This window comes from Peromyscus eremicus, chromosome 3 (assembly GCF_949786415.1).
Source record: "Peromyscus eremicus chromosome 3, PerEre_H2_v1, whole genome shotgun sequence".
In the NCBI taxonomy this organism is placed as follows: Eukaryota; Metazoa; Chordata; class Mammalia; order Rodentia; family Cricetidae; genus Peromyscus; species Peromyscus eremicus.
Window position 1 is genome coordinate 34,640,393 of NC_081418.1, and position 9,043 is coordinate 34,649,435.

Genomic DNA, 9,043 nt, shown 5'->3' on the forward strand with positions numbered 1-9,043 from the left:
ACACACACACCATAAAAACATAAAATAGGGAGCCATAATAGATAAGAAAAAGACAAGTAACATAAAAAAATTATCAAACAAAGAAATATGAGACAGAATACCTCTCAAAATACCATTGAATTAGTTTTGTATTGATCATCTCCAGCTAGACATGTGGCTTTCCTTAAGTGTGGTTTGCATACCCTATGAGAGTCTCTTGAAGAAAATTAAAATTTCCTTTGCAAGGGTTGTCAATTTGAAATAGATTCTGGGTCAGGGATTGAGGCTCTAGTCCACTTCTCCTCCCAGAACTAGGACTTCACCTGGCTTAGACCTATGCAGGCCATGTGCATGCTGCTATATATAGTCTCTGTTAGTTCCTATGTGGGTTGATCCTGTTGTGGCTAGAAGACCCTGTTCTCCATCCTCACTAGTTCTTACAATCTTTAAGGCTTTTCTTCCAAAAAGTTCCCTGAGCCTAAGTGGAGGGACTTGATGGAGACATTGGCTTTAGGACTTAGTGTTCTATGGTTTCTCACTCTTTGCACATTGTCCAGTTGTGGGTCTGTCTTTGTTACCATCTACTGCAGTAGGAAGTATCTATGATGATGACTGAGCCAGACACTCTGAGTATAGCAGAATGTTGTTCAGTCATTTTATTGTCATGTTCCTTCAGCAGAGCAGTAGTATTTGGTTTTCCCCTAGGTCCATGACCTACCTTGTCTCAGTGTTTTGGCCACTTGAACAGTGTCAGGCATGGGTTCCATCTCATGAAGTGGGCCTTAAATCCAGTTAGACAGTGGTTGGTTACTTCAACAACTTTTGTGTCATTACTGTATTTGTGTATCAGGTAGACAGGTCACCATTATAGATTAAAGGGTTTGTAGCTGGGTTGGTACTTAGATTTCTCTCTGGTAGCATGTAGAGTACCATGAACACTAGTCAGTAGGGGCAAAAGCTCTAGTTAGGTACCAGCTCAATTTCTCCATGTTCTATGAGATATGTAGGTGTTGTCTTCAGCATTAGGGCCTTACCATCAGTCTGTAAGAGCAACCTATATTGATTTGATAATGGCTTTGGTTGTTTGTGTATTTTCATGGGGGCCACATTGCCCAACAACTCAATTAGATATAACCCATTCCTGTTACTTGGTAGTGAGAGTCTAGTTGGGGCTTTGTCTCTCCCATTACATTTTGATTCCATTTATATTTCTTTCATGTATGTTTATATTTTAAGAAGCTTCTACTGTAGCAGGTTTCCATATGACTTCTCAAATGGCCCTTAGTGTTAGTTGTGCATCCCTGTATTCTCTTTCTCGCTTCCTCTTTCCTCCCCTTCTCTGTTTAATACTCCTAGTCCAAGTTTCTCCCCCACTTCTTCATAACTATATATTCTATTTCCTTTACTTAGGAGTTTCTTTCTTCTGCCTAGTCCCTTACTCTATCCCTAATTTCTATGGTTATATGGATTTTTTGCATGCCTACTGAAGACTTGAAAGGCTCCACATGCAAGCAAATATGTACCATATTTGTCTTTCTGGATCTGGCCTATTTTACTCAAGATAATTTTTTTCTAGTTCCATCCATTTACTTGTAAATTTCATGATTTCATTTTTTAACATCAGAGTATGTTTCATTGTGCTAATACATCACATTTTCATTATCCATTCATCTACTAATGAACATCTAGGCTATTTCTAGCTATAGTGAATAGAGCAATAATGGACATATTTGAGCAAGTGTCTCTGTAGTAGGATGTATAGTCATTTGGCTATATGCTCAAGACTGGTATAGCTGATGTAGCTGGAGTTTTCTCCAGTCCACCCAGGCCCACGGACCCCACAACTGCTTATAAAATAATCACTCAGAAGCTCATATTAATTAAACTCCTTGGCCATTAGCTCCGGCTTATACTGTATAGCTCTTACACTTAAACTCAGCCCATTTCTACTAATCTATACCTTGCCATGTGGCTCATGGCTTACCAGTAACTTACATCTTGCTACTCATCGCAGCAGCTGGCAGCATCTCCTGACTCAGGCTTCTTCCACCCAGCATTGTTCTCTCTCCTTGTCCCACCTACACTATCCTTCCTGTCTGGCTACTGGCCAGTCAGTGTATCATTTATCAATCAATCATCCACAGCAGCTGGATTTTGAGGTAGATCGATTCCCATCTTCCTGAGGAACTGCCACACTAATTTCCATATTGATTGTACAAGTTTGCATTCCTATCAGCGATAGATGAGTGTTTTCCTTATCACACATCCTTGCCAGCATCAGCTGTCACTTGTTTTATCGATCTTAGACATTCTGACAGGTATAAGATGAAATTTCAAAGTAGTTTTGATTTGTATTTCCCTGGTGACTTAGTATGTCAAATATTATTTAAATGTTTCTTAGCCACTTGTGTTTCATCTTTTAAGAACTCTATTTAGTTCTGTACCCCATTTTTAAATGGGTTATTTGGTTTCTTAATGTCCAGGTTTTTTTGAGTTCTTTATGTATTTTAGATACTAGTCCTCTATCTAATGTATAATTGGTAATTCACATTCTACAGCCTGACAATTTATCTGAATGATGGTATCCTTTGCCATACAGATAACTAAGAAAAATTTAATAATAATTGCTATTGTTTATAGAGTGCCTACTTTTTTTGCCAGCTCTTTGAAAGACTCTTTTCTTTATTATCAGAGAATATGTGTGGAACTGCTGTCACTGAGGATACACACACACACAAACACACACACACACACACACACACACACACACACACACAGCAGTCATTGCTGGGCATTTTGAAAAAAAATAATCAGTCATATAGTTCATGGTGAGACTGATTAGAATTTCCTTGTCTTTAACACCTTGAAATGCCTAGATTTTTGTAACATTCTTAGTACAAAGGACTCTCTCTTTCCTTCTTTCTAGTTTCTTATATAATTTTCCCCTCCCCACCAGAGCACCACATGAGTTCTGCTTCTGGTGTGTCACCTTTCTTCTACCTCCACACCCCTCTAAGGAAAGCAGTCTGTCTATCTCTATGACAACTGCAGAGACAATCACTCCTGTACCTTTTATCTCTTTTTAGATGTGAAGGATGAGAGAGAAGATTTACAAACCATACCCATATGTTAAAGAAAGGAAGGTTGTGAGCCCCTTTAAAAGAAAAATGTGTGTGCACACACTGATGTTGCATGCTCATGTGTATCGAAGGAGAAAGTGCTCACTCTTTGTGATGGCTATTATTCATTATAACTAGACTGGACTTAGAGCTACCTAGGAGACATGCCTCTGAGTATATCTGTAAGCGTATTTCCAGAGAGGTTTAACTAAGGAGGTTAACTAACCTGGATGTGAGTGGTACCATTCTCAGAATCATGGAATAAATATGAGTGAGAGAGAGAGAGAGAGAGAGAGAGAGAGAGAGAGAGAGAGAGAGAGAGACAGAGAGAGACAGAGAGAGACAGAGACAGAGACAGAGACAGAGACAGAGAGATACACATTAGTACCAGCGTTCTTCTCTTTCTACTTTCTGACTACAAACACATGGTAACCAGCACCTCATGCTTCCGCCACCAAGCCTTCACTGCCATAAAGAACTGTTACAGTCAAATTGAGCCAAAATAAGACTTTTTAAAAAAATATTAAGTTACTTCTCAACAAGTGTTTGATTATAGCCCTTAGAAAAGAAATACATTCCTACCAAATTTTTTCAAGATGTTGAAAATGAACATGAAAGTGGCCTAGTTTTAAACAAAAAACAAAATTATGTTAAAGAGTTATTATCTACTGTATGCAAGGAGTTCTGGTAGTGAAAAGATTTAACTCTCCTTCTGAATTTTATGCATTCCCAAAAATACAGCTTTCATCACATTCTTAAATATAGATGAGTATAGATTGACTATAGGTGTATATGGAACAGATATTATGATTCAGAGACAAAAATGTCAGTAGTTAGTCATGTTTGGGGGTAGCTATTACCTTATTACAGATATAGGTATACTACAAGCTCATCTAGCAGAGCACTTAGAGCAATGTGGAGACCTCACTTTTCTCTACAAGTCTGTGATGCAGAGCTGGGATCCTTGATGCAATATTGAATAAAAAGAAGACTCAGCTTTGATATTGGTGCTAAGCATTACTTTCATGTGCTAATGCTATGCCAGTTATTAGGTCAATATCTTTTCAAAGAAATGAATATTCATTCATACCCAATATTAAAATTTTTAGGTACTATTAAAGTTAATATTTTCTTTTCATCTCCTCAAATGGAGCTGCAAATAATTTTGGAAAATATTTTAAAAGTGCAAGGCTTCTCATTAACACAAATTCGTAGCTTGAATTACTAATTCATAAAAGCTATCCAGTTGGCAGTATCATCAGCTTTTCCTCAAGAAGGAGAAAAAGGACTTTCTGGCACTTTATTAAGTAGTTTATTACTATTTAGTTACATAATTTACTTAGTTCCAATTGGCATTGGCATTTTACTTTTTCTAAGTCACTTGTCAGGACTATGTCTTCTTATTTTATGATCTCCCATCAGCAGCTTTCCACGTTCTGGTTACTTAATACCTTTTTGTTAGTTATAGAGAAATTATTAATTTGGGAACTGGAATAATATTGTCTGTATATTAATGTGTCAGAAAAAATTACAATCGAAACATTAGAAACAAGATTCCAAGGAGTTAAGTATTGCCTAGGGTTAACACCCCTTTAATGGCAGAAGGAGATCTCAAACTCAAGCTCTCTAACACTTTATTCTTTTCCTTGATTAAAGCTTATGTGGGCTTCTTTGTTTTTATGATACAGAGACTGGAACTCAAGCCTGACCATGTTAGACAAGTACTATACTTGACTACTGAGCTGTGCCCCCAACACTTTAATCAATGTTTTCTGAAAAAAAAAAAAAAGCTTTCTTCAATTATAAATTTGAGAATTTGACTTGAATTTGATATAATTTGAATTTGTCTTCTAAATATCTTGAGTTGGGGAGTCTTAAAATAATTACTGTGTTTTCTTATTGACTGTGGCATTTTTTGGAATGTATTGTACTCAATTACTTTGATTTTTTTCTTTTGCTTTTGATTTGGTTGTTCTTTCACATAAAAATCAGCTCCTGGCAGTTTAAGTGTTTTAAACAATATGATGTCAATAAATTTCATTCCTGGGAGAAAAGGCCTGGATGTCTATGGTGATGTCAATACTACAGCAGCAGAATCAAATGGAGGAGCACTAGAAAGAGTCAATGTCTGTTCCTATCTAATCTTCTTGGTTCCACATGAAGAACGTTTCATGGCTACAAGATATTTCTGACATATCATATTAAGAGTGTTTTAATTTTTTTAATTTATGCATGTGTATGTATTTGTATGTATGTATGTATGTGCATATGTGTGCAGGTGCCCAAAGGTCAGAAGAGGGAATCAGATCCCCTGATGATGGAGTTACCAGGGGTTGTGAGATGCCTAATGTGGGTGCTGAGAACCTAACTCCTGTCCTATAAAAGAGCTGAAAAGGCACTTAACCCTTAACCACTGAGCCATCACTCCAGCCTCAAGATTAATAGTTAAATCACTATATATATATATATATATATATATATCCTGAAATAAAATAGAGAGTTAAATAAATCAGGGTTTCTCCAGCCCTTTATCTCCTTGGATACTATTCCAATTCCATGCAGCACACATGCAAACATACACCTTCCATACAAGTTTATGTATTTCACAGCTTGAGATTTTAATCTTATTTCAAAGTTTTCTCTTCCCTCATTCATAGAACTTGGGTATAAATACTTTAAAAGCCTAAATTTAGATCATACTTTCACCTTGAAATAATTATATTAATGGAGTTGTAGATATTATATTTCTTGTTCATTTTTGTCAGTTATTACAGGAAACACACAGCATATTCTAACAAGTCATTGAGAAAAATTTAAAAGAATAACCTGGTTGGTGTGTTCCCTTGAGGTCTTACTACTCAGCACAAAACTTAAAACTAGCCAAATGTTCTCTCGTTCTCTCCCCGCCTCCTCTCTCTCTCTCTCTCTCTCTCTCTCTCTCTCTCTCTCTCTCTCTCTCTCTCTCTCTCTCCTCTCTTTTTCCTGCCTGAGAACCAGCATGTAGAACCCTCAGGTACTTCTCCAACACTATATCTGCCTGCATGCTGCCATGCTCCCTGCCATGATAATAATAGACTAATTGTATTAATTGAGCCTAATTGTGCTTTGTTTGAGTACCAAGTAGCTAAAACTAATTAAGTATGCAAAATCGTCCCTGTCCACCAGGACCCTGTAGAGGAATTTTTAAAGGCTCTACTCCAACTCCAGTGTGAAAAACAAAACAAAACAAAACAAAAAACTAACATCACAAACAAAACAAATGAACAAACAAAAAACAAACAAACAAACAAAAACAAACCCTGAAACAATCGAGGATCTTAAGGAGCTAAGAAAACTCCCAGAATGGTAGAAGTCAGGCACCATTATGACCCTCATGAGGAAACACTTAACAAGAGAAAATGGCATCACAGATGACCTGGATGTTCCCAAGCCCAGCTAATGCTAAAACAAAAGAGAAGCTAAATGGAGACACCAAAGAAGGACTTAGTATGCTTTCAGATGACTATTCCTCATCTCATAAGTCAAGAAGAAAACACCTACAAAATGGAGATGTTTATGAGTATGAAAAATAGTTAAAATTCTACTCATAAATCAGGTGATAAAGTGGAGGAGACTCTAACACGTGGACAAAAAGAAGGTGCCTTCTTCAGTTTCTCCATTTCTGGGGAGACTGACTATACAGCTTCTGAAAGGCGGAGGGCTAATATGTCTCTCCTATTCAAGTTAAAACCTTTGGTTCTGTATATGAAGGAAAAGATTTAATTGCTCAAGCCCAGACAGGAACAGGAAAGGCATTCTCTTTTGCCATTCCCTTGAATGAAAGGCTCCAAAGAATTCAAGAAGCAATTTAAAAAGCCGCTCACCAAAGGTACTTGTTTTGGCTCCAACAAGTGAACTGGCAAACCAAGTAGCCAAAGATTTCAAAGATATAACTAGAAAACTCAGTGTGGTGTGGTTTTATGGTGGAACATCATATTAAAGCCAAATTAATTGCGTTTGGAATGATGTTGGGACCATCTTCAAAGCAGCTGTTTAGGTCTTTCAAAGCTGTGCCATGTTAGGCTTGATGAGGTGGATCAGATGTTAGATTTAGGTTTTGCAGAACAAGTTGAAGATATTATTCATGAATCCCACAAAACTAATTCAGATGACCATCCTCAGACCTTACTTTTTTTCTGGATCTTGCTCATAATAGGTACACAAAACTGCAGAAAAAAATACATGAAATCCAGATATTAACAAGTTGACTTTGTTGGAAAAGTGAGTCAAAAAGCTGCAGTCACCTATGGAACATTGGCTATTCAGTGTTATTGGTTTCAGAGACCACTGTTATTAGAGATGTCATTCATGTCTACAGTGGATATGAAGGGAGAGCTATTGTCTTCTGTGAGACAGAGAAAAAAATGCTACTGAAATAGCCATGATTCCACACATAAAGCAGAATGCTCAGTGTTTGCAATGGGGACATTGCACGGTCACACACACACACACACACACACACACACACACACACACAAACACAAATTGCCTTAAAGGCTCCAGAGACTATAGCCACCACTCTGGATGCACAGGGAGAGTTGGCTGGACAGGAGTTTGTGTATGTTTTTATCAACCAAAAGCAAGAGGTAAACTGAGATATGTGGAACAGAAAGCAGAAATTACTGTTAAACATGTAGGAGTTCCTTGTACAATAGATTTAGGTAAATCTAAAAGCATGGTTGCCATCAGGTCTCTAGCTTTCTGTTTCTTATGCTACTGTTGGCTTTTTCCTGACCATCAACTCCTTTGATGGAGTCTTTATTGATAGAATAGAAAGAGTCAGTGGATACTTTGGCTACAGCATTAGCACACATATCTGGTGCATCAAGCTTTGAACCAGGAGAGTTGATCACCTTGATAAGGAGTTTGTGACCATGACTCTGGAAGGCAGAGAAGAAAGATAGGATATCAGCTGTGCTTGGAGAGAATTTAACAGAAATCTGAGGATTAACGCTGCATCTCAAATAACCAGAAGGTGCCTCCTGAAAGGAAATAAGGGTATTTGTTTTGATGTTCCTACAACTGGGTGAGAAGTATTACAGGCCAAGTGGAATGATTCAGACCAGATGATTTTCATGTCAGCCATATTACCTGAAATTGAAAGATACTATGACGGAAACTCATCTTTTAATCCCAGACAGAGGATTGGCTGGTCAAGAAGCAGGTTGGACCATTTAGGACAGTCTGGTGGTCGTTCTGGTGGCTGATGAGGTAGACAAAGTCAACAAAGATGTCGGTAAGGAATTTGGCAAGGTGGTAGAACACTAAGAGGGGACAGAAATTGACCAAGAAGTGGGAGCCATAAACAGATTTTGACTGATCATTTGATAGTTGATCTTCCAGTGTGGGCTTACCTATTTTTGCCTAATCATGTATATTATCCACCACAAAAATTAGGTCATCATAGTTGAGGTATATATTTGTAATTTGCAAAGAAGTTGGTCATATTTTTTAAGTGCTTTATGAGTATGGTTGTAAAGAAATCTACTTGTCTGGGCATGATATATATATATCATGCCCCCTCCAAAAAACCCCAACAACAACAACAACAAAATAGCCAAATGTCCCTTAGTCTCTCACTCACACTCCTCAACTCACTCACAGTCCACCCATCCCCATATGCTACTGTTGGGACACTTTTAACATTTGTACTTCTTTCAGCTCCCAGCAACCTCCCAAGTGTGTTGGCCCTTCAGCTATTAGCTACACATCCAGCTGCTGAGCCAGCTGTTTTATGAGTCATATTTGCCAAGCCTGTCTTTCCCAAGCGCCTCGTTCACTGAGCCATCTCCTAGAATCACTTTCTCCTTCCCGTGTCATCTCCCTTAAATTCTAGAGTCTGGTAGCTAAGCCCTTCATCACCAGGGTCCTGACTCCCTACATTTTCTAACCAAATATCTCATTAC

At 37.9% G+C, this 9,043-nt stretch overlaps 1 pseudogene; it reads left to right on the forward strand.

Moving 5' to 3' along the window:
* The first annotated feature begins 6,462 nt into the window (after positions 1–6,462).
* On the forward strand, positions 6,463–8,548 carry LOC131905620 (ATP-dependent RNA helicase DDX50-like; annotated as a pseudogene).
* The last annotated feature ends 495 nt before the right edge of the window (positions 8,549–9,043 follow it).